This window comes from Dermochelys coriacea, chromosome 4, assembly GCF_009764565.3.
Source record: "Dermochelys coriacea isolate rDerCor1 chromosome 4, rDerCor1.pri.v4, whole genome shotgun sequence".
In the NCBI taxonomy this organism is placed as follows: domain Eukaryota; kingdom Metazoa; phylum Chordata; order Testudines; family Dermochelyidae; genus Dermochelys; species Dermochelys coriacea.
The window spans coordinates 79594430-79621944 of record NC_050071.1 but is presented as its reverse complement, the minus strand read 5'-3'; the positions used below and the strand labels follow the sequence as shown (position 1 = coordinate 79621944).

The 27515-nt window shown below is 38.7% G+C and overlaps 1 protein-coding gene across 1 annotated transcript in view; it reads right to left on the bottom strand.

Moving 5' to 3' along the window:
- Positions 1-27515, bottom strand: part of TENM3 (teneurin transmembrane protein 3) — a 2178135-nt gene that overhangs the window by 1352556 nt on the left and 798064 nt on the right. The window contains exon 7 of the mRNA XM_043513542.1: positions 13709-13749. The gene's annotated coding sequence lies outside the window, so the exon portion shown is untranslated. The remainder of the gene's footprint in view (positions 1-13708; positions 13750-27515) is intronic.

Here is a 27515-nt window from a genome sequence, read left to right as displayed (position 1 = left end):
TGTATTTATAGTTTCACACCAATAGCATGCACTATCTCAGATAGCTGGCTACCCACATGCTCAGGATTACATTCTACTGTTAATCACCTATTGACACTGGATCATATGTTTGAAGGAGCTTTGTGACTGGAACATGTGCAATCTTCAAGAGTTTATTTGAAACCAAAATACCAATGTCTACATTCATACAAATTCCTCAAAGCTGCTTCAATCTGGCATGTTTGTCTCTAATCTTTGATGTTCTTTCCAGCATATTCTGAGATTAATATACAAAATTTCAATCTGACATTTGCTGCATAATTTAAGATTCAGTATTGGATAACTGTTGATATAGACAAAATATCTGTATGTAAAAAGAGAATGTGGTTGCTAAGTAGCAAATGCATTGCACAGATCTGTAGAATACACTGCCTAGATCTCTTCAAAATACACCCTGACAAATTCTATCTGTCTATAAAAACCTTGAGGATTAGTTTTCTATGTTTCATGTTATGCGAACTTTATGAAGATTTCTGTTGGAGAAGGGTTAACAGAAAGCTTTTGTGGGTGGCTACTGGGAATAAAGAAAGGAAAAAAAAGTGATCCGAATAACTACACGCCAGTTAGTTTGACATCTGTAGTATGCAAGGTCCTGGAAAAAATTTTGAAGGAGAAATTAGTTAAGGACATTAAAGTCAATGGTAAATAGGACAAAATACAACATGGTTTTACAAAAGGTAGATCGTGCCAAACCAACCTAATCTCTTTTTTGAAAAGGTAACAGATTTTTTTAGATAAAGGAAATGCAGTGGATCTAATTTACCTAGATTTCAGTAAGGCATTTGATACCGTGCCACATGTGGAATTATTAGTTAAATTGGAGAAGATGGGGATCAATATGAACATCAAAAGGTGGATAAGGAATTGGTTAAAGGGGAGACTGCAACGGGTCCTACTGAAAGGCGAACTGTCAGGTTACCAGTGGAGTTCCTCAGGGATCGGTTTTGGGACCAATCTTATTTAATCTTTTTATTACTGACCTTGGCACAAAAAGTGGGAGTGTGCTAATAAAGTTTGCAGATGATACAAAGCTGGGAGGTATTGCCAATTCGGAGAAGGATCGGGATGACCTTGTAAACTGGAGTAATAGTAATAGGATGAAATTTAATAGTGAGAAGTGTAAGGTTATGCATTTAGGGATTAATAACAAGAATTTTAGTTATAAATTGGGGATGCATCAATTAGAAGTAACGGAAGAGGAGAAGGACCTTGGAGTATTGGTTGATCATAGGATGACTATGAGCTGCCAATGTGATATGGCTGTGAAAAAAGCTAATGCGGTTTTGGGATGCATCAGGAGAGGCATTTCCAGTAGAGATAAGGAGGTTTTAGTACCGTTATACAAGGCATTGGTGAGACCTCACCTAGAATACCGTGTGCAGTTCTGGTCTCCCATGTTTAAAAAGGATGAATTCAAGCTGGAGCAGGTACAGAGAAGGGCTACTAGGATGATCCGAGGAATGGAAAACTTGTCTTATGAAAGGAGACTTAAGGAGCTTGGCTTGTTTAGCCTAACTAAAAGAAGGTTGAGGGGAGATATGATTGCTCTCTATAAATATATCGGAGGGATAAATACAGGAGAGGGAGAGGAATTATTTCAGCTCAGCACCAATGTGGACACAAGAACAAATGGGTATAAACTGGCCACCAGGAAGTTTAGACTTGAAATCAGACAAAGGTTTTTAACCATCAGAGGAGTGAAGTTTTGGAATAGCCTTCCAAGGGAAGCAGTGGGGGCAAAAGATCTATCTGGTTTTAAGATTCTTCTTGATAAGTTTATGGAGGAGATGGTATGATGGGATAATGGGATTTTGGTAAGTAATTGATCTTTAAATATTCAGGGTAAATAGGCCAAATCCCCTGAGATGGGATATTAGATGGATGGGATCTGAGTTACCCAGGAAAGAATTTTCTGTAGTATCTGGCTGGTGAATCTTGCCCATATGCTCAGGGTTTAGCTGATTGCCATATTTGGGGTCGGGAAGGAATTTTCCTCCAGGGCAGATTGGAGAGGCCCTGGAGGTTTTTCGCCTTCCTCTGTAGCATGGGGCATGGTTGACTTGAGGGAGGCTTCTCTGCTCCTTGCAGTCTTTAAACCATGATTTAAGGACTTCAATAGCTCAGAAATGGGTGAGGTTTTTCATAGGAGTGGGTGGGTGAGATTCTGTGGCCTGCACTGTGCAGGAGGTCAGACTAGATGATCAGAATGGTCCCTTCTGACCTTAGTATCTATGAATCTATGAATCTATGAATAAAGAAAGCATGCAGTAAATGGCCCATCTGAAGTCAATTCCACTGATGCGCTCAGAAAAAGTATTGTATTCAACTTATTTCTTAAAATTGCTTGTGAAAAATTTTAACTGATTTAACTGCTAAAAGTCTATCATTTTTGTAATCTTTCCATTCAAACTCAAAAGCACATGGGTTTATTGCTGGTATAGGTTACAACTTTACCTATCTTTTACATATATGTTCGTATTCAAAAGTGTAATGGCATTGACATTCTTTTCTTAATAGTGTTTCAAACACATGCAGTAAAAGGTTATAATTATAATATAAATTGCATGGTTATTTTTCCATATCTTACCTAATAGCCTATATCATCATTTTTGGTTACAGTTCACCAGTATTAAATTTAAAGCATAATATAAAGTCAAGGTTACTTCACATTTAATTAGGCATTAGAAACAAATGTGACTAGGTCTGTATTGTGTTAAATATATGCAAATAAATCCTTCGAGGCAAGAGGCAACAGTTTAGCAAAATTAAACTAAAGGCAAAAATAAGGTAGGCAATAAGTTATTATAGATTACCTGCAGCATTGTGCATTATGGCATCTCAGCTGTAGAACACACAGCAGGATAAATTGTACCAAGCTTGTCTTATTGAGCAAGATATTCAGGACAAATGTGAAATATTATATGCTTAGAAGCCTAACTTTAGAAAATTAGGTCAATAAGTCATGTAGATCAGCAAAGGACCTATTGTTTGATATGGAAAGCACCACCCACCACTGAAAATTGTGACAGTAATTTATTTTCAGAATCATTTTGGGGAAAAATATCAAGAGAACATTTTGCATATTCTCTGAAAACCATAAACTGTATAAATAAACTTTTCATATTTGCTTATCCCTATCTACTAATGGTATTACAGTATACTTCATGTCACTGAAAGTAAGAAATGGGTGACTTGTTATCTGTACCTAGAGTAACCTAGACCCAAAATTCCATTTAGATCTTTGTTCAGCTTTGTAAGAAAAAAAGTCTTAGACTGTATTTGATTTCTATGACATAGACAGTACAGTCAGCTAGACCATTACACAGTAGCTAATGTTATTATAAGCAGAAAAACTACTTGCATTTATACACAAAAATATACCCACTAGACTTTGTTCAAGTTTTTAATGTAACTTTATTTAAAAAATAAAGCAAACTGGAAGCAACTTAATTTACAACAAGAGGGGTTTTATATCTGCAGATATAAAAATTGATACAATGATCTCACCCTCTTGGGTTGGGTATAACTACTACTCACAACACTAAGGGCTGGTCTACACTAAAGGAAGAAGTTGACCTAAGTTACGTAACTGAAGTTGACTTACAGTGATGTCTATAGGTTTCAGAGTAGCAGCCGTGTTAGTCTGTATTCGCAAAAAGAAAAGGAGTACTTGTGGCACCTTAGAGACTAACAAATTTATGAGAGCATAAGCTTTCGTGAGCTACAGCTCACTTCATCGGATGCCTTTGGTGGAATGGAAGATGCTCTCCTGATGACTTACCTTATGCTTCCTGAGAATCTGCCGTACAAAAGTGGATGGAAAAATGCTGTGCCATCAAATTAACAATTGTAGCAGTGCCGATTTAGCTGTAAGTATAGACAAGCCCTTAGAGATTCTAGTTTTGTTCTCTCATTCGCCTTCTCAGAAAAGTGCCAATGACTGAGTAGGCGAAGAAACTGAATCCCTTTCTCATTGTCTTTCCCCTGCATGTCAGAATTGAGGGACATTGGAAGCACAACATGGAAAAGGTTGTATTGTCGTTACTATAGCCATATACAGGGCTTTGTATATAAGACTGTCGTCCGCAGATTTATCTGAAAGTTCACAACGTTTTTTTTAGCATATTTGGTACTAATTGGAAAATGGAATTCTCTTCCCCCCCTACACACAAGAAATTTTATATGAAGGATCTTTGCCATTTCAGTCTCTCTGTGGGAAGTTTTGAGCAGCTTCAAAACAAATGTTCTTTAACTCGCTTCTGGTTTTGTTTTGATTAATTGTATTTTTCATTTGTGTCAAAGGCCCCTATAGCTTAGATGAGAATTTTTTCCCTTCCCAAATTGATGGAAATCCCAATAAAGAAAACAATATAAAACATTTGTCACCAAACTGCAGTTACTGCAAGGGTGCATGGGAGGATGCAAGGGTGTTTCCTACCTTGTCATCCTGCGTAGCAGAAAACACAGTAACAGTGCTCTTCTGAACACTTTCCTAGCACGTGTAGGGCAGTAGCAACCCCAATAGCTACATAAGTTCACTGAGGTTTGGAAGAAACAATGCTGTGACTCCACCCTCTGGCTCACCAGTGTGCTAGCCTGATGCTCAGAGAGGACCTTGAAAGCGTGTAACTTCTCCTGCATTCTTGGGGCTCCAGGATACACTAGGAGAGGTAATGTATCTCCCCACTGAAGTGTGCAGCTCACATCGCTGCAGATTTGTACCTCTCAGGCACAGTTAAGCCCTAAAAAAAGAAATAGTTGAAGGTGAAACTGGTGCATTTAACAGTCCTGAACAACTAATTTAGAACAAAGTCCTAATGTGAATCCCTTATCCATTGTCCTAGATGCCTTTTTTCCTAAAGATGATAATGACAACCTGGTAACGCTTTAGAGACTGAATCAGTACTGTCCAAACAGCACAGAGAGAGGAATTTAATGTTCAAGTCAAAACACTCTCTCCCTCTCTCTCCTGGTGAGAGAAATTACTGCCTAATCAGAAGAGAACCATGGCTACTGTCAGATCAATAAGATCACTTTCATTGTTACCTCTATGGCAGAAAATGCATCTGAATGAACTACACAGCTCTAAAACTGGTCCTGAAATTTCAAAATCATGAAGGAAAAATTGGCTTAGTGAATAAACAATGAGTCAAGTATATTATCATTTAGTACTGTCACAGATACAAATGCTTTAATCAAGAACATTTTACGCACAAACAGTGTTTAAGGAAGGCATAATAGAATTAAAATGGAGTGGGCCAAAATTCTGGTACCAATATTGGGAATATTTTTCCCTAGCATTATAAATTAATAAATGAAAAGTGATGTTGCACTTTCTGAAGAAAATGATGCAACTCTGCAAAGTTTGGACTATATACTTTATGTGGCCACAAAGTACCATATAATTGCAGGTTCTTTTTCAGTTGCTGCGTAAAAGTGCTCAAAAATCTAAGTTTCCATTTAAAAGAAAAAATGAGTCTCTGGCTGTAATGCTAACTTTGAAAACTTGAACCAAATATAACTAAGATGTGATGTGTGCCTGAGTCAGCACACAGCCCGATACATTAACTCTGACAAACATTAACTCTTTCCATATGTTTTAATGGGTTGTTAACTGAAGTGTGACGACAGTTTAAACACAAATGTACTGAATATGTTTAGCAAAAATGCAGAAGTGTGCTTATTTGCTATTGCTGGGTGTCGTGGTAAAAACAGGTGTAGGTGGTCAGCCAGTTGCTATCAAGGAATTGCTGTGGAAGGCCGAGAAAAAAATCAAACCTTTTCCCTCCCATAAAAATGTAAAAGTCACCTTTGCTACTGCCCAAATGCATCCCGTCTTCTTTACCAAATACCTCAAACTTCCTCTGGGTTCCAAACCACATTCCTTGCTCTCCTAAGTGTTAAAAGCGTTTTCAAATATTAACTCAATTTAGTGTATCACTCTGTTGATTCCATTTTTCAGATGACCGGATTTACTGTCAGATCACTACTGTAAATGACAAACATTTCATAGGAAATATAATTTCATTTGCTGGAAGGTAAATTCATTCTGAATCCATGACTTTTATTATAATATAGATGTTTGCACATTGAGTACAGTCTGGTTTTCATTGTTTGAGAATATGACCATTTAGACTAGTTCGAAAAGGAAACTAAGCATTTCTGGGTAAACTGCGGAAAGATAATTTGGGTAGTCAGCAAACTCCTGCTGTCACAAACATGAGGAGACACTGGCCGGAAAAATCTGGCTAGATTTCAGACTGCATAACAGCTCTCTATCAAGAAAATAAAAATGTGTTTCTCTAAAATCTTAGCTATCACATTAGTATTATATCAGTCCTGCTAGCTCCTATGGAAAAGGATTGTTAAATGTTTCCATCGTAAATACTATATTTCAGAGTGTTTAAATACAGCTATAAACACAGGCTCAGGGTTAAAACATGGCATGGTAGGTACATGTTTGAAAACAAATTCTTTAGACACTTTTTAAAGAAGTATTTACTCTCACAGGCCCAAATCCTGCAAGTGAAGCCTGTGTAAAAGGATATTGTCCATATGGATGAGACAGAATTCTCAATGACTGGCATCCAAGCTTTCATTGTTATAAAGGAAGATGAAGAGGAGTATTTTATGTAGCCTATAGTATTCCCATCCCCATTCCTTAAGTGTTCGATTCTGTGCATGGACCTGCTGGCCATACCATGTGCCTGCCTCCAGACCTCTCATATTCCATTGTCAATTTTAAACAGAAACTTATTGGGGAGATCTCACATGGAATTGTGTAGTGTTTCCTTGTTGAGAGTTTCTCCTGTTTTGCATGCAAGGAATTCATAGATTTTAGGAATACTCCAAAACAAATGGCATACTTAAAAAAATATTCACACAAAACCAAAACAAATCCTTAAAACAGAAATCATCATCATGCAACACCACACATCTCACCACCTCCTCAATGGAAATTCAGTGTTAAAGCTCAGTAAATCTCTGGGTTGACACTTCTAGATAAGGCTATCAGTGAAAGAGAGTTCTAGTGTGGAATTTCAGCTAGGAGTAGATCAACTAGCTCAGTTAAAGTAAGAACTTGCAGGAAGCTTTGTCTTTCCCGCAGGATGAACTGGAAAAGAGGTTCCTTGCCAATAACTGTTTTTCTTTGAAAGCTGGGATTCTCATACATGGGATATGGTGGTCCTGGCACTGAGCTGTGGAACTGCCTTGAAGAGACATGCTGTTGGGGGGATGACCAAGAGTTTACACAAACATGGTTGCTGAAGACATTTCCACAGCTCAGTGCCCGTGATACCATATCCCGCAAGTGGCAATCTTGTATAAGAAGATATATTCAGATGCAGATCAAGGTTTTTTTTGGGTGCAAAGCTGAATTATGATTAGGTTTGAGTTTGGATTAGGTGATACAGAAATATCACAAATTGGTTTTTAAGAGATTTTGACCGCAAATGGCAGAAATTTGCAAGCATATTTAATCTTTCAGAACATCCTAAACCTTAGGTTAAAACATCATGAGAAGGGCTATCCTTGGAGGATTCTGGTTACACACAAATGGGAAAATAGATTCTCTCTCACTTAGAAACAAAAAGAGTAGGATCAAATCTGAGATAAAATCAGAATCAGAGATTCAAATCCAACCACAAGGCCTGAAATTCAATTGAATTGTTTGATTTTGGCCCAGACATAATTTTAAGATTAAAAACAGTTTTTATTTGGGTCAAAGAATTGACCCTTCTTTCTCATTGAGAATCTTGGGGAAGAAATTTGTTGGGAATATTCCAATGATACCACTTCCTTGCTCCCAGGATGCTATAATGAAAGAACAAGAATAGACTATCAAGTATATCACTGGAAAATCTGTAGTGCACTAGGATTTTTTATTATCAACATCATAATTGGAAATGTTTATTTATTTCATGAACAACTCTGATATAATCCTTACACAGGTTTGCAGTTGCCATCCTGAGACACCTTTATGTACTAAAGAATGTGACAAAAGAAAATAACTGAAAGCTGAAAACGCTTCACTGTGGATAAGAGATGCAAAATGATAGCCAATTGTTATGCTGTTTAGTTTCACACAGCAGTTTTATGTTATAGATTATGTATGATTCAGACACTATTCTTGAAATGGGAATGCAAACTGTAGAATAAACAGTGTAGAAGAAGCATAGAGACAGAGAGGCAATGACAGACAACTTCCTCCTGGAACACTTTTGCAAGTATCAAGACAATAGTATTCACATAATCACATGACGAGATAACAGACATTTTCTGTTTGGAATGATGCTGTAATTGGTATAATGGTTTCTCCTGTAATGTAACCATGGCATAGTCACAATTACTGTCACTCACACTTTAAAAACAGGTTAATTGTTAATAGATGTATGGTTTCTATGAAAAAGAAGTATTGTGCAACTGGGAATAATTTTTCTCCCCAGCACTGGGCTGCCACGGTATATTTGGTTATGCTAAGCAAATCAAAGACTTTTATTAAACAAAACAAAACAAACAAACAAACAAAAAACCATACCAAAATACTCTTAGGCTCCGATGCTGCAATCACATCCAGCCTGATTAACCTTTGCACTCACACAAAGCCAGACTGACTTCATTAAAGCATCCCATAACCACAATGGTCCATTTGCATGGACATGATTATAGGATCAGGGCCTCTCTCAGGATGAATTTCTGTGCATTAAAAAGGTAATAAAGAGGGATGGTCAGGAAAAGGGAATCTGGAAACAAGTAGAAAGACCTGAAAAAGCCATTAAGGTTTTGGGAGAGTAGGAAAGAGGGAAAAAAAAATCAGCAAAATGAGTCTGGGATCTCAGCAAGGAAATCAGTAGACAGCTGGAAGGAACATGGTGGGATGATAGCCAAAAGGATAATGATAAGAAAAATTATAGCAGAGCCTATGAATCTAACTATCTTTTGTAAATACCATTTGAGAAACTATGGCATCTTAAGAAATAATGGACTAAAAGTGCCAATAGCAGAAATACTACTAACCTGGAGCAAGCATGAAAAGAAAGAAATCTCTCGCAAAAACTGAGCCTATACCACCAAACCACAGTCTAGCCCAAAAGTACAGGTAGAACCAAATATAACCATTTATTTATTTGAAAATGGAAACATTTTTCACCAAAAAATATTTTTGGATGACTATGAATAACCACTGTGCCAGGGAGTGAATATTGCCTGATGGCTAGATCACTCACCTAGTATGTTGGGTAGGGTGACCAGATGTCCCGATTAAATCGGGACTGTCCTGCTATTGAGCAGTTTGTCCCATGTCCCGACGCCATTTGTCCCGATATCTTGTTTCAGGCGTGGCAGATCTGTTTTTTTGGCTTAGGCAGCGGTAACAGGCAGGGGAAGTGGCTTTTCAATTGTTCGACTCACCTGGCATGTTCGGGTCTTTGGCAGCATTTTGGAGGTGGGCACTTCAGTTGGTGATGGGCTTCAGCAGCATTTCGGCGGCGGGTACTTCTTTCTTTGTTGGCAAGATTTATTTCCCGCCGCCAAACGTGCTGGGTGAAAAGGTGCTCCCCCTGCGGCAGTCCCAATATTTTGGATTTAGCATCTGGTCATCCTATGTTGGGGAGACAAGTTCAAGTCCCAGCTCCAATGATTATTTAATTATTTTTACAAAGTGGAACAGCTTCAACAGGAGAGATTGACAGAGAGACAGACACCAAAATGCCCCACAGCCCAATGGCCAGAGCACTTTCCTGCAGTGAGAGAGACTCAAGTTAAAAACTGTGTTCCACATCAGGCAGAGGGGGAATTTCCAGGTTTCCCACTTCCTAGGTGAGTACCCTACCACTGGGATAAAAATTATAAGGAGACTGCCGCCATCTCCTCCTCCAGCCATTCTGTGAATTTAAGTCGCCCTCCCGCTCCAAAAAAAAAAACAAAAAAACCCAAAAACATTTGTCTGAACCTATTTGGGGGAATGTCTGTCCAATACACAGATAGTTTCAGGTTGCCTGAAAAGGCATTTTTCAGTGAATAAGCTACACCTGAAAAATTTTGCTCAACTCTATTTATAAGTCAAGGCTGATAAATAAGTGAAGCAAAGAGTTCATATTGATACTAGAAAATGAGGGTCCTAAAGGAATGGCATAGAATGGTACAATGGAGACAACACATGCTTAGCAGTGCGGAATGTGTACCTAAGTAACTGGCAGCAATCCATAAGATCTATTGATAAAACACTTCCAGACAGCCCTACCATCGGCTCTAAATGTTCCAGAACAGTACCAATGGTCGATGCTGACAAAAGCAGTCAACAGATGAAGGAGTACAAACATGGAATACCCTGAATCAACCTGCAGCAAGAGACTGCTATAAGCCCTCAACTGGACAGTCTCAATGTTGTCTCTTCTCATAGCCAGACTGGATTTTATCACTTAGATATGCATCTAAAGTAAGATGCAACTTAAATTTGAATTCAACAACTTGAGATACAATCTTGAAAAGAAACAGGAAGTAGATTATTGGATAAAAGTGTGATGTATCATCTGAGACAGAGAGAAGGGCATTTTAAATACTAGAGTAACAAAAGCCAATTTTAGCTAAAAGTGTAACCTTATAATAAGGTAAGGCATTCATAATGACACTTAAAATTAGTACCAAGAGGCATTCAGTCAGAAACTAACAAAGAATACTCACAATGGATGCGATAGTCTCTCTTTTATCCTATCTCACCATATTATAGACCTTAGAAATTGCTTTCAATGATTCTGAGTAGCTTGTGCATAAAATGCAGCTGAACTACATTTACATTTAAAAGTTTAAGTATCCACTTAGATTATGTGAAGCCACAATCAATCCTCTCTAAACATGTGCGATAATCACTTGAATTCTAACTACACTAATCATAAACAGGACTGTTTATAACAAACACCAGGTTACATCACAATTATTAGATACCAACATTCGTTTGCTTTTGCTCTTAATTTTTTTTTTGAAGAAATGAAGTAATTAATTTTTAAAATGTACAAATTCTCAGTTGGATATAGTATTCTTCCTCCTTCCCTGTCCCAAACTCTTTTGTGTAGTGTTGTTTGTGGTGTATTGAGGAATATATTGGACTTTCAAGTGATCACCTGAAGAGTGCAGGGGAAGGGGGATGGTATTCCTGGTCTTGCATGCAGGCTAGGGGGCTCTGTGGTGAAGCGTGTAATCTGGAGGGAAAAAAAACAAAAACAAAAACCCAGCCCAGAACAAGGTGGAATGAGTGAGCCTCTCTCCATTAGGGAGTAGCCTGTTTTGTCTCTCTCTGTTTTGGGGTTCCTGTGTGTTATTCTGAATTCTAACAAATAAAGTAGTGTTATGTAGCAACCTTCCAGGAGGAATACTTCGTATTTTTATCTAACTTCTGTGTGTATGCTGTGAACGTAACATTGTAAACTGTTAAATGTTTGCCATATTCTGCCCTAAAGTTTAGTGCATTTAATTGGGGATAATGAAACAACACATAGCACATATTTTCATCTGTAAAGCTCAAGAATTTTTAAAAAGAATGCAAATATCATCTCCACTTTATAGAAATGGAAAACTGAAGAGCAGAGAGGTTAAGTGGCTTACCAGGGCCAAAGTATGTCAGTGGGAGAGCAAAGATTATAACCTGGATCACCTGAGTCCAAGACCAGTAATCTATTAACTAATAATATACGTCCTCCCCATGTGAAGTGCTAGGTAAAGATTCCTGCATATGGCACATGTAATGCCATATCTTGCTGTCAATTCACATCACTTCACATCATTTCTATTTAAGTCCTAAAGGGAGATATGGCAAAAAGAGAGATGGATTCAATTATTTGCTCTGCTACATACTGCGTGTGGCACTGGAAAAGGACAGTTAGCCTCTCTGAGCCTTTGTTCCTTCCTCTGTAAAATGGGGATAACCAAGTTTATTTACCACAAAATGATGCTAGCAAACTTAAGACATTAATGTTTGTAAAGGACTTTGATGTCCTCAAATGGAAGATACTATAGAAAGGCAGAGTAGTATTATAAATAATAATACTAAGGTATTTTAAATGTTTTGAATTATATTTCCAAGTTTTGGGAATAAGACTTTCCAAACCATGAGGCAGTGCTACATATTGCAACAAATCCACATGCTGCAAATAACAGGAATAATTATTAGGGACAGCACATGTACCCTTCCATTCAGTTAGGACTAGAACCCTTGTCTCTACAGTCGAAAAACAGAGGCCCTTTACCCATTGAGTAAGAGCTCTCCTTTAATAGATAGTAGCAGTAACCTCCCTCTTCTCTCCCTGGTCAGCCACTAGCAAGCATTATTATTCACATATACAAAATACATTACAAATGTTCCTTCTCAGGTTTCTTAGAAGATTTTCTCTGTCTTGGACTCACAATATAATAAAGAGTAGCAACATTCATCACTACAGCAGGATATGCCCTGTTTTAGTGATTAAATTATACATTGATCAATAGACACATGTAAATATGCAGTCTTTCTTAAAAGGTTAATAGGGGGCTCCAAATATGAATCACCTTATGGAATTCTAGAAGGTATCTTTGCAGCATTCTGAGAACACCAAACATACTGATCAGATCAAACGTAACTTGTTTTAAAGCTTTTAAAATGAACACACACAGCTCTGTAATAGCTTTGTGTGGTAACACTTTATATAATATGTACATTAATTATTGCTGAATTACAATGGAGTTACTAAAAAGATATATAATGTTCACCTTAATGCTAAATGAATTCATTATGATCAGTGTCGTTACAATGAATACTAACTAAATTAATGGTAGTTAGACAAAGTGTCACACTTATTTGAAGTGTTCCAACCTGAATTCATTTGGTACTGCATTTATAACAGTAATATGGAATACAGAGCAGTGGAGTGTGAATCACAATTTCTTTTTTCAGTTGTTAAATGTCAATGAGCAATTAATTATATTCCCAGAGTTTATTTTTGCACTTTGTTTTTGAAAAAAATATATATTTATATATGCCTTTTTTTCTGGAAGTGCCTATAGGGGATGATTCTGCCCAGGATCAGGTCTAAAAATCTGCTGCATCATTTGGGGCTTTAATTATATATTCTGCCCAGGATCAGGTCTAAAAATCTGCTGCATCATTTGGGGCTTTAATTATATATAATTAAAGCCCCAAATGATGCAGCAGATTTTTAGACCTGATCCTGGGCAGAATCATCCCCTATAGGCACCTCCAGAAAAAAAGGCAACCAGGAGGGAAACTGCAAGATGCAGCTGCTATACCCCACTCCTGAACTCCAGTTATGCACATTCATAAAACTGTAGGTCATCTGGATCAGAGCTATGAGAGGTGGCATTCAGAAGGAGGACTGGTATCAGGTGGTATATTTAGCCTGTTTTAGCATTTATACTTCCCGACCTGGTGGCCCTATGTCTCACATAAGCTGCTCCTGCCTGTATCTGGAGCCACAGATGTCAAATGGCTCTTATCTGTTCACCAATTTTCAGGGAAATTGGCACTGAACTCAATTTTGACCCCAAGAGAAAGAAGCAAAGATGTACAAAGGACCATTTTATCAGTTAAATGTAGGAACATTTCAAAATTAACCCAAACGAAATAAATCAATCTGTATAAAGCTTGTATGATTCAGAAGAAACAAAAAGATTTACTTACAATGGGCTGTTAAATCAATAGAATAAAATTGCATCACCAACCTATGAGAGAAAAACAAAGCAAAGAAAATATCATTTCATAGAATCCACAAAAATGAAGACACTGTACATACTGTTACAGAATATATATTATATTGCTAATTGACAACTAAAATAACATCGTGTTCTATCTTCCAGTAACGAAACCCAGAGATACCATCATCCATAGGATACCTATTTTTATGCTCACAGTTCATATATTAGAAACTATGAGTTTCATTCATCTGTTCTGGAGGGAGAGAACCAATGGATTGAACCTATTGGGAATCAGAGTATTAGAATGAAATGCCTAACAATCATCCAAACATATTTGGGTGCTTTGTTTGAAAAGTAAAAGACATCAAGAAAAAGTAATATCATTTAGATTTTCTGATCATTTTTCTGCAGTGTATTTCAGAGAACGATGAACTGTAGCCTTCCGGCAATCACTAATGCAATGTTTGTATTCCATGTTGAGATTATCCACTTGGGTGCTGCATTGAGGTTGCCTGGGCTATTTTGACACTGCATCCAGATGCTCCAATTTTGCTTCAGTGATTCAGAACTGAGACAAAATGCCTTGAAGCAACATTGAAAAGAGGTAGGGCTCAATGAACAATTAAAGTACTCTAGTGTCAACAGTAGTTTTTCTAAACACCTAGCGTTAATGCTGAAGTGACTCAGGTAACCTTAATATGACAGCCAAGCAGATCATATGTAATGCAATACACATTATTATTAAGTACAGTTTGTCTCAAATGATTAGGGATTTACCTCCCCATTTTTATGGAAAAAAAAATATGGAAGGAGCACAAGAGTGATATGCACCTACTTAGCAGCTAATATATCTGATCTACATAAAGTAAACATTTATCTGCTAGATATAAATAAAATGTACAATTTTAACTAAAAATATTTGCATAAGTAACAGCATCTACCACGTGTTCGTGTTTATTTGAGTTAATTCTTAAACTGATTATTTATGAGAAAGAAAATTACAATTGGATAATTGTGAAATCTTCGGACAAACCAGAGGATTCCTAAACAATCCAATACACATTTGGGGCCTGATCATGTAAACACTTGCACACAAAAGTAGTCCATACTTCAAAATAAGTCGTCCTATTAATTTCAAGGTCAAGTAGGGACTATTCCAACAAACAACTTACAGAACTGGGAACTTGTTTTGCACGTTATCTTTCACACAAACTGTCACAAGTTAAATATAATTACCAAGTTAAATAAATAAAAAGATCTATACAAGGCAACAAGATAGGTTAGATAGGTTTTCAGAAGAGACAGCCAATGAACAAGCAATCATTTAGTTCCAAACCAATTTATCACCTAAAATGTTCATTTTCCATGCAATAACAATGTTGAAAAAAAAAACGTGGCAAACTGATATTTTGTATTTTTCAGATGCAAGTGGTTTTGAACTTCAAAAACTTTGAATGTTTTGAGATTTTTCACTCCAGACTTGCTCATTTTGGAGTGGAAATCATGAAATTTTGAAATCAAATATGAAACTTTGATTTCTGAGGTTCTCCATGTCATTCTGCACTGTCCTGAACACATGTTCCAGTAGGACAACTATTTCTGTTAACGGGCAATACAGAGGAAAAGACTCTTGCATCAACAAGAATGGGATGGACAAGAGTTTGATATGTGCCATACGCAAGAGCATGTCCATAGTGGGGAACATATGGAAAGGGGAGACATGTTGAAAGGCAATATGTAATGAATGGGTTCTCAGCAGAGCTGTGTGAGAGCAGTCTGGCCATGTTCGTGTTTGTAATAAGTAAGTGTAATTACTAAGTACAGAATAGTGCTGTGTCGTGTCAGAAGGCAGACAGTAACGTTTTGGAGAAACAGGGCATTTTAGAGTGAAAGCCCCTTATCAAGGAGTTGCATTATTTCAGAGCAAGAGAACATGAATGCATGAATGATGATTCTATGAAAGGTGAAACTAAGACAATGAAGTTTCTATCCCCTCACAGCTTGAAATGCTAGCTGGGGCTGCTCTTAGAATTAATTGAAAAAACCCTGCCCTTAACAGCAATACAACCAAGAATAATCTTAAGTGCAGCCTTTCCATTTTTAGTGTACATCTTTCTTGCTTTTTCTCCAATGTACGATATCTTCATTTCTTCCTGATCTTCTAATCCCTCTGTTCTCCCCATCTATTACTCCTGAGGAAATTTTGCACCCAAAACAAATAAAATAAATAAATAAAAATCTGTGCACAATATTTTACAATTCTGCATATTTTATTTGTCAATAAATAAATGCAGAGGCTCCAGCATTGCTATGGGGAGTACAGGCCACTGGCTGCATGGAGGTGGGAGATCACTCTGCAGCTCCCACCCCTGTGGCAGGGGCTTGGCAGTGAGGCTGCACTTGACCCTGACACAAACACAAGGGCCAGACCTGCCCCAGAAACACCCTGGGGCCCTGCCCCTCTATGCCAGGCACACCAAGATAGCAAGCAAAAGTGAAAGAGTCTCAAACGCATGCCTTACCTTTGCCCCCCAGTCCAGGTATGGGGCAGGCAGGCTCAAGCCAGAAGAATCCAAATATGGAGGATCTTGATGGGGGGAGGTGGAAACCAGGTATGAGGTAGGAGGGTTCTGTGTGGGGCAATTTGGGTGCAGGTGGCTCGATGGGAGGTCCAGGTGCAGGGGGATCTGATGCACAGGGGCTCATTGGAGGGTTCTGGGTGCAGAAGGAATGGGACCTGCAGGGGGAATGGAACCCTGCAAAGGGGGGGGAGATGTTCAGATATGAGGGGATGGAGCTTGGTGAGGAGTGTTAAGGTGCAAGTGGCTCATCTTGGAGTCATAGGAGTTTGGGTGTGGGGGTCCAGGTGCAAGAGGCTCAGGGAATGGAGGATCTGGATGCATTGGGGTTAGGGCTCCCAATACAGTGATCCCTTCTCCCTGGGTTGAGGAGTGATGGGGGCAGGAAGCAGGGATGGGGTTGTTGAGCTTCGTGCAGCTGAGGGAGGTTTGTCTGACTCAGCCCAGCCACTCCTTGCAGTGGGAGAGGAAGTCTCATCCTTCCCCAGCCCATCCCAGTGGGGACTAGCAGCTGAGCCTGGCACAGGGTAGGAGGTAGCTGGGGCATCCCAAGCCCCTCCCTTGGTGATTTACCTCCCTGCCAGCTGCTCCGGGCACCCAAAATGGTGCACCTGTGCTGCTGCAGAGGGGTGCATAACCATTTTTGCAGATTCTCATCAGATGTCATTTTTCTGCGGTGAATCAAAGAAATATGTTGGTTACATGACTTCTGCATGCATGCAGTGATGCAGAATTCCCCCAGGAGTAATCTATCATGCCTTTCTAATGCCTTTCTCCCTCATTTCTCTCCTGTTTTCTTTTCCCCTCCCCCCTTTTTTATTCTCTATCCTGTTCTATCTTGAACCCTCCATGTTCCCCAATTGCCCTTTTTCTTTTACAGGTATTTATTTGCATCTTACTGCTATTGCCAGTCAGTGTCCGTCACTGTGCTGAATGGATACTTCAGGGCGGAAAAAAACTCCTCCTTTTAGTGTGTCCAGCTGATTTCATATGCTTAGAGGTTAGATGTTATTTTATTCAGACTCCCCATTCAGTGCAGCAAGGAAGATATGGTCCAGCTCCAGTGGGACTGCATATTTAAATTCGTTTTATAAAAATGAATAATCTAGAACCAACACAACACCCACAGAATCCTTGATAACAAAAAGAACCAATACTCTAAATTCTCTTGCTCATACAGAAAAATGGACAAGGAATACACAATCTGGAGGGTAGGTTAGCGGTACATTTCTCAAGCTTTTTAGATGGATTTAGTGACAGAGACTGAAATACAGAAAGAACACACACATTTGGAATGTGCAACTTGCATTTACTGTTTAGATTATTTTGTATTTTTACATGACAGAAAACTAGTGGGCAACACAGATGGTGCCTATTGCCTGCCAAGTTTTAATTTTACAAAATCCTGACTGGATTCAATAGGCATGTGATGCAAGACAGACTCTGAAGAAAAACTGTTTACAAATAGATGCTCAATGTAAAGTTGAGGAGTTTGAACCTCAAAAATTAAAATATGTGTAAGTTTAAAAGGATTCTGTTCTGTAGGTACCACAAGAATTAGTGGCTCATAAGAGCATATTAAGGTGTTCTAGATTAAGACATTGTCTGGCTATACCAGAAAGGACAGGAGACATTTGATGTGGATTTTAATCCATCTGCAACTTTATTATATAGATGTCTGAGACTACCCAGCAGATAAAGCGTACAGTGTAGGCAAATCCATGTTTATTCAAATCATTACCCATGACTTCCACCAGCCTCTCTTCATTTCCATGCAGGTCCCCCCACAAGCCCATGGCTTGGACCTTTCCATCCACTACCCTCGTAGGAGTGTTAAGGTGGGCTATAAGAACGGGGAGGGATTGGCTCCATCATACCAATCATAGGAGTCCCCAGACCCCTCCCCCATTCTGTTTACCCAGGACCTCCTTTTAAGTCCTTTACCAGGCCATTTATCTGGTGACTGGATGCCTTTCCTATGGAGTACCTGCACTGGACATCCGCCACAAGGAGGTGCCAGCAATTTGCTTGACTGCCTCTCCCCCAAACTCATTCGGGTTCCTAGACATCTCCCAATGGCCTCTTTTATAGCAGCCCAAAGAGGTGAAGTCTCATTCTGCCCATCACATTTGTTGCCACGTGAACACAAATACTTTTTGTCTAGTAAACAAATTTAAATGGACCATTTAACTTATCCTTTTTTTGAACCCTACTGAAAAGCATATATACAACTTCCAGATTATTTTCTAAATTTGGCAACAAATTGGAAAGACCAAAAATTATAATCACTCTTTTTACTATCTTGGCAAAAACATTATTATAACTATTCCCAAAAGGAGCAAAAACCAATCCAGGCCCTAAGGTCTAGGTTTGTAACCACAGTACTTGTAAGAACCAGAGCTCTGAAGAGAATGTATACACAAAACATAAATTAATGGGGAGAGATGTGTGCATATTCCCACAGTCTGTTTCCACCTCACTCTTATTGAAGCCCCTATTCAAATTCCTTTGGTGAATTCCTGGGGTTTTCTATAGTCTGTCCTGTCTACGATGAAGCAGAAGCGTGCTGATTTACAACTGCTAGCAGAGCTACCTGTAGTCACAGTAGACTAATTTTTTTTTGTACACTTCAGTGTATCATAGGAAGGCCACATGCTAAAGGCTGCTCTAAGAGAGTCTACAAGTCAAGCAGCTTAGCTTCTAAAAGGGAAAGGTAGAACTTGTGGTTTATTTGCTCTTGGAGTATAAAGTCTTTTCAGTCTCTCACAGTTGTGACCTATAAAGAACTGTATTTCTCTATTGTGAAAAAAGTGAGCAGAAATGAAATCCTTACCTTTTAAATAGCTTCATTAAAGCAGTGCCAGCACAATGTTAGTGACATTATAACAATTAAAATAAATGTAAAATAGTGACAGTTTAAATTAATAAATCAGACGTCTGCAACAATGCTATATTAAAGGCCTGTACAAACAAATATGCCTTCCATTTTGTCCTAGCTTTGTTAAACTCAAATTTGATTGTTTGCAAGTATAGGAGAATTCTGAAGTCAGGAACACACAACTGAGAACATGTCTACACTGCAGGTCTCACACAGGCTCTGACATGTTTAAGTCCAAACCTAGGATGACCAAATAGCAAGTGTGAAAAATCGGGACAGAGGGTGGGAAGAGCCTACATAAGAAAAAGCCCCAAATATTGGGACTGTCCCTATAAAATCAGGACATCTGGTCACCGTACCTAAACCCACTACCATCCAGTGCCCTGCCACTAGTCCTGGATAATGAAACTCCAGTAACTGTCAGCAAGAGTAACCCAGATCTTAACTGCCATGATAAAAAGAAAAGATCTCAGGTAATTTGCATTTTAGGTGACCAGGGCTTTGTAGATCATGACAAACGCTTTGAATTGCAACCAGAAGGAAAAAGGGCAGTCACAATGATCACTGGTGTAATGTGTTCAGAATGATCCATCTCATATGGGCAGCAAACTGTTATATTCTGAATTAGATGAAGCTGCCAAATCATCTTTGAGGAGCAGTCTGAATATTTTTGCACTGGTCTGAATTCTGGATATATTTTTTAGAAAACTTACACTGTACAGAAACTCAGTAGTTGACAGTAGTTGAAGGCAAGGCTTTGGAGCAGAGCCCGGAGCTGGAGCGCGGAGCAGCTCTGGAACAGTGGAGCTGCAGGTTTTTGCCTGGAGCTGGAGTGGAGCCAGAACACAACTCCAAAGCCCTGTAATTTTTCCAGATAACTAAAGAACAGTTATGTAATAAAGATGAATGGCAATCTGAGGGATAAAATACACATGGAATAATTGTCAGCTGTGGGATTATTATTTTTGGAGCATGAATAGAGTAATGACAATATGAGAAATGTCAAGTCTCAGTGCAAAAATAAAAACTTCACAGGAATCTTGCTCTCCTTAAGCATGAAGGTGTTGTTCTAGTTCCATGAGACTAATCGCATGAGTAAGGTGAGCAGGATTTGTCCATAGACTTTTCCCCTTATTTTTGCTTCTTGAAGGAGGGGAATGGATGTAGATTGTTCTGAAGCAATCTCAGACATTTTGTTTTAATTCTTGGCCCTATTTTGAGGAAGTGTCAGTACTTCACTCTCTTCATGTATCTGGAATGATTTCCCAAATACCTGTCATTGACTAAATGGCAAAATACCATATTTGAATAAAATTATGCAAAACACCTACACACTTCACTTGTGAAGACAACATGAACATTTGAAATACATGATGCTCAAGTAACGGCAAAGTATAATTCTGTAAGTATAGTTTTTCATAATAATACGGATATTCAAAGATTTCTGGTACATTTCATATTGTTGTCTGTGAATCGATTTCCTGAAGTTAACACCTTTGAGAAACATCTCATCTTCCACAAAATGTGCGTGATAATAAATACAGTAGGCACAAGAAGTGCAGAGTCATCCATCCATAATTATTATGGTAAATTTCTAATTGCAACAGAATTATGAAAGTTATATAACTGGGAAGAAATTTAATCAAATGCATTGAAAGACTCATTTAAAAGAAAGTATCACATATCCATCAGTAACAAGCAAGTACTCAGAACATGCTAAAATCTGTAAAAATATGCATTGCATCACTTATGTCAAGTAGACAGTTCAATTTTCCATTAAGCAAACTATAAAATCACTGAAGCGTAACACTCCATTTTTGGGAACAGTTCCAGAATATTTCTCAATAAATCATGCATCTCCCCAGATGCTTTTTTTTCTTCCAAAGGAGGCTGTTCAGACTCAAATTCAAAGGGAGATAGTGTATCACTCAGTCATTTGTTAGGCGAACCCCCCCTTTGTAATTGACAATGATTTCATCAAATGATGCATGTTATAGTAACATTCAGTCCAGTTATGTTTAATCTGTTAGCATTGTAAATCACATTTTAAAGGGTTCATAAATTATACAACTATTTTGTATTTTATTGAAATTTGGCATTCATCTTTATTTTGTGAAGTGAGAACAATACCATCACAAAATACTTTGTGATCTCAGGTAAGAGCACTATATAAATGCAAAGTATTATTTTCAGAGTTTAAATTAATGGAAATGTTAAATCCAAGAGTTTGAAAACAATCAAGCCACAGTAGTATTTTTAGGTTTCAGAGTAGCAGCCGTGTTAGTCTGTATTCGCGAAAAAGAAAAGGAGTACTTGTGGCACCTTAGAGACTAACGAATTTATTTGAGCATAAGCTTTTGTGAGCTACAGCTCACTTCATCACTGCATTCATTCCAGGAATGCATCCGATGAAGTGAGCTGTAGCTCACGAAAGCTTATGCTCAAATAAATTCGTTAGTCTCTAAGGTGCCACAAGTACTCCTTTTCTTTTTTACTAGTATTCTTGAGGACTATGTTGCTCTAATCAGGACAACTCAAAAAGCAAATGATATTGGCCATCTTCAGAGATGGGAGATCTCACTAAATGGACCAATTTGATCCAATATGCATGTTCCCAGAAGGATCTGGTATTCAGGAAGAGCTTAGTAAGCATAACACAGACACTCAGCAAGAAGGCTAATTTCTTCACAGCTTCCAGTCAGAAAATTTTCTGTAGAAACCATCTCCTCCATTGGGAGATCTAATTCCCTTTCCCCTCAGTAGTGACTACAATGTTTTATATGGGGGGAAAGAGTCTGCCAGCAATATTTAGCAGTATTTCTTAGAGGTGTTTGCTTTAGGGCTGGGCAAATCATTGGCTTGTCAGAAAATCTTGTGACAATCTCCTCAGTGTCCTTGAGAAAAGTAAAACAGATGGATGCTCTTAGAGTCCTTCCAAGATTGTGTAAACCATGTCCACAAAGGTCAAAGTGCTCTACAGCCAAGACCATGGCTTTCTGTGGCACAATGGGCCCTCCTTACAGGATCCTAAAACTCTATAGAGTACTAAATGGCCAGAGACTGTTCCCTTCCCTGATAGATGCATCAACCTCAGCTGGATCTTGTAAAGGACTGTTGTGTTGGGAAAGGAAAGGAAGGAATTGGTCACCTCCCCAAAGAGACTCCTCCAATTTGGCGATAAGATATCACCAGTGTGGGAGAAAAATAGGGCTTTCAATAACACTGTCTGAGTTTCCTCTCTTCTAGGTCTCTTCATGCAGGCCCTGGGCTTGGTTCCTTGCAATGGGAACTGCATCTTACGGTGGTCTTTCCTTCATTTAGATAAAGGTCTCATGGGCCAAGCAAGACCAAAAGGGCATCTCACAGAATAGAACTAGCCCACTCTCCAGTTCCCACAGCACAGCATTTGCTCCTTTCATCTGCTACCATTATCACTAAGGTAAGGGACATTCTTGCCTTGAGTCTTGACTAGGACTCAAGAAATTTTGGTTCAGTTACTAATTGCTGCAGAATTCCTGTGTGACTTTGGCCAGGGCAATCTCTCCAAGTCTCAGTTCCTCTCCAGTAAAATAGAGATAAAGCTTATATGAGGAAAATTAACTATAGAGAGCCATATTTTAAAGAGGTAAAGAGTTTGCCTGCTAGTTCAATGGTTAATTTTTTGAGCTGTCATGCTAGACTCAGCTGTAATTCTAAGACCTGGTGTCTTGTTTCCCTGGCTGGGAATATTGTAGAGATAGTGGGCTCTGCACTCTTGAACAGAGAAAGACAATTCCATCCACCTGCAGTGACCTTCGTGACTAAGTTAAAAGCAGCCTTGGTAAGCAATGGGGGTTTTGCCCAATCCTTAGTAAGGAAAAATTAGTTCATCTGAGGGTCTTCAATGAAGGCAAGGAAACTACTCATTCATTTAGGACCTGGGAAGTGAGAGGTATGTCTTCCATTTAGGACCTAGGAAAGTAGGGCTGGGTTGACTACCATTTAGGAACTAGGATAATAGTAGAAAAGCTGGAAGGAACAGTAGGATCTGTGGAAGGGTAAGGAGATATAAAGGAGAGTCCTCCATTTAAGGCTAAACAAAGGAACATTAAAATCATAAATAGGTACATTCTTCAACTTATAGTCACCCTTCTCCAATTGTACAAGGAAGATCCCTGTTGAAGATTCAATACTCATATGAATTAAAAAGAATCTGCAAGGGAAAGGCAGAAAACAGGACACTCTGATGCCTTCCTGGAGCCAAGACACATCATGTCACTCTAAGATTGGATAGTCATATGAAGTCAACAGGCAAATATCCATTGGTGATGGTTCATATTAACATTAATGACGCTGTATTGTGGGATATTTCACAGCGAGTCAATAACTTCAGGGAACTTAGAAATGTGTTAAGAAGAATGTTCAGGCAATCTTCTCTGAGATCCTTCCCATCCCATGAGCAAAGGAAAACAGAAGGCAGACTATACGGGAAGTGAATCGCTGGGTAGGTAAGTGGTATGAAGTTTGGGCTTTGGTTTTGTGGAACATTGGTTCATCTTCTACAGTAAATGGGGGCTGGAAAATTTGGAAGGTCTCTATCCCAGTAGCGTAGGGACCAATCTTCTCAGGGACAGGCTGGCCAGAATAGTCATGAGGTACTATTAGCAAAAGGGGAGGGAAGATAGAAGCACTCAGCATAAAATCAAGATGTTGAGAACAAAATTAATTTGGAAACCAAAGAATAGAAAGAGAAGAAATATTTGAATGGCTATACACTAATGCTCAGACTGATAACACTGAAGAAAATGGTCTTGAGTACTTATGGATCAATTTCATAACAGATAAAATACAAGACGAAGTACCAATTGATGTCTGTTACAGGTCACCAAATTGCACTAAAGAATATGATGAACTCTTCCTTACTCACGTATCTATAATGCGTAGGAAAAAAACTGTGCAATCATGGGGGAATTTCAATTTGAGTGACATATCGGAGGTCTTTTGCTATCTGTACTAAAACATAATTGGAATATCTAAATAATGTAGAGGACAATTTCCTAATTCAAAACATGTTGCAGCCAATGCAGAGAAATTCTATATTCTATCTTGTCCTAATGATAAAGAGGAACTGATCACAGAACTAAAAGTTAACATGATGATAGGTAAAAGTGATCATGATTTGATCATATTTACAATTGGCAAGCAGAACAAAGTGCAGACAAATAATATATATATACTTGGTGCTTTAATAGGGCCAATTTTGTAAACCTGAAAACAACTATGAGCCAAATCAGCTGGGAAGAAGTCAATCAAAAACATGAATGATAATTGGGAATCATTTAACACAACCCTACCAGATGCTGGAAAAGCCACAATCCCACAACTAAGGAAGAAGGCTGTGGTTAAAAAAAACAACCTGGTTTAGAGGGCAAGTAAATGTAGTTGCAAAAAATTAAATAAATAAATAAAACAAAATGAATGGAAGAAACGGGAAGTTGATAGCAATGAATATAAATCAGAAGTTAAGAATTGTACAAAATTGATATGGGAAGCCAAGGCACAAGGAGAACTTTATAGTCAACGGAGTTAAAGACAATAAAGAAAAATTTTAAAACATATTAGGCACAAAAAGAATCCTCACCATGATATTCATCCATTACTGCATAGAAATGATAGAATTATCATTAATAATACAGAAAAGATAAGTGTTCAATAACTATTTTTGTTCTGTATCTGGGGGGAAAAGAAACTGCTTAAGTTAGACATTTTTGAATCAGCACGTCCAGATAACTTTCATGCAAGAGTTTTAAAAGATCTGCCTGAGGAGCTTGCTGGATCATTAATGTTGATTTTCAATAAGTATTGGAGCATTGGGGAAATTCCAGAAGACTGGAAGAAAGCTAATGTACCAATTTTTTTAAAGAGTAAATGGGATCACCCAGGTAATTACAAGCCTCTCAGCTGTACATCCATCATGGGAAGTATAATGGAGCAGCTGATATAAGACTCAATAAATAATGAACTATAGGAGTGTTATGTAATTAATGCAAATCTGCATGGGTTTATGGAATATAGATCCTGTCAAACTAACTTGACATTTTTCTTTTGAGATAAGTTTGATTGGTATAAGTAATAGTGTTGATGTAATACATGCTTCTGTAAGGTGTTTGGCTTGATACCTCACAACATTTTGATTAAAAAAATAAACAATATAAAATAAACATAGCACACACTAAAGGGATTAAAAACTGGCTAACTGATAGGTTTAAAAATATAAATGTAAACAGAGTATCATCATCAATTGGGTGGGGCCGAGAGTTATGGAGACTCGGCTGACTGAAGGTTTTGGAGTGTGGAAGAGGGCTGTGTGTTGAAGCAGGGGGTTGGGGTGCAGGGGGGTGAGGGCTCTGAGGGGAATTTGGGGTGCAGGAGGGTGCTCCAGGTTTCCGGGGGCTCAGGGCTGGAACAGGGGTGTGGGCTTACCTTGGGCAGCTCCCAGTCAATGGTGCAGTGTGGGAGCTAAGACAGGCTGCTTGCCTGTCATGACACTGTGCTGCATGCGCCCTGGAAACAGCCAGCAGGTCTGGCTCCTAGGCAGGGGGCCAGGCGGCTCCACGTGCTGCTCTTGCCTGCAGACACCGCCCCCACCACCCCAGCTCTCATTGGCTGGTTCCCAGCTAATGGGAGTGAGGAGCCAGTGCTTGGGGTGGTACAGCGTGTGGAGCCCCGGGACCTCCCTGCCGAGGAGCCGGTCCTGCTGACCGCTTCCAGGGCGCAACGCGGTGCCAGCCAGGACAGGTAGGGACTAGCCTGCCTTAGCACTGCCAACCCAGTTTAATGGCCCAGTTGACGGTGCTAACTGGAGCTGCCAAAGTCCCTTTTCGACTAGGTGTTCCGGTCGAAAACCAGACACTTGGTCACCCTACTTCCTATTCCTCCTTCTGGTTTAAGTAGAGGAAACAGGCAAATCAGGAGCTCTGGTGTTCCTTCAATTGCCGTTCAGGTGTGAAGCTTTCTATCTGAGCTGGGCTTCAAGGTGTACCATTTCTACCTGATGTCAGTAAGCTGTTGGCTGAAGGACTAGAGCTTGATGACCGCAGAAACCCTGCAGACCGGCCTTCAAGACCCATGGGTCATGGTGGCCACATATTTGCTTTTTACAAACATTCATTTATGAAAAATCTGTTTGTACCAATTTACTTAACATGGTGGATGCAAGGTCATGCCAGTGGGGTCAGAGTGGTGCCTTTTTTCAAAATGGCTCAGTTTTGTCTAGTAGTGGACTGGAGACAAACCACTCAAAATGAGGACTGTCTGGTTTAAAACTGGACAAATAGCCTGCCGTATTCTGATGGATTTTTTGGACATCCATCTAACAGGAATTGGACCGTGGTCATTGACTCATTTAACATAGGCCACTGAAGACTTATTGTCACTGAGTGGAACTGGTTTTGAACCCGTGACCTGGAGATTACATGTTCAAGAATATAATCAATACCATGAACCATTTATCTAAAAATACATAGGAGTAAATAATTTTGTACACTGGTTGCATAAAATTTATTTTGCCAATTAAAAAAATTACATTCAAACCAATCACCATTAAATGAAACATGGTATCAGGGCTAAATCTCTTAATACATCATCTTGAAAGGCACATAAAACCAAGACACACAAATACATTCCACCTAAGAAGTGGAAAGAGCTCAAATATTTTCTCTTACTCCTTTCAATAAAAAAAATTCCACTAACACAGTACATACATTTAAAAGAAATGTGTTTGTAGTTCAGAATTACTTTATTTTATCTAATTGAATCCTCTTTATACACACCTGTACTTGTTTAAAACACACTGTTAAACCACTTAACTAGTCGTATCTGTTCAGCACTTTAGAGTGTGTTGCCTTGGCTTGTTGAAATCTCAACAAAATTGAGGGAGCCACTAGTTTAACACACAGGGCCCAATCCTGCTCTCAGGAAGTCGAGACCTTTTGTCATTGACTTCCCCAGGAAATAGATTGGGCACATGAATCTAACAAAAAGATAAGTTCTGAATGTAGGCCTTAGCAGACATCAGTTCCTCCAGCTACTACTATCCCAATGAAACAAGGCCTCAGGTCTTCTGGATTCTAATGTTACTTTCCTTAAAAAGGACAAGGAAACATAATGTAAAAATTTACTAGGTTCTTTTGTAGAAATTAATTCAGAGGTAATGCATTGAAGAAGAGACTGATCCTTGTTAGCTAAAACATAACCAGTAACCAGATATAATTAAAAATTATGGGCTAAAATGATGGGTGTAATTCTGCATGATATTCATGTCAAAGTGTTGACTAACTTGTATAAAATACCAAAGT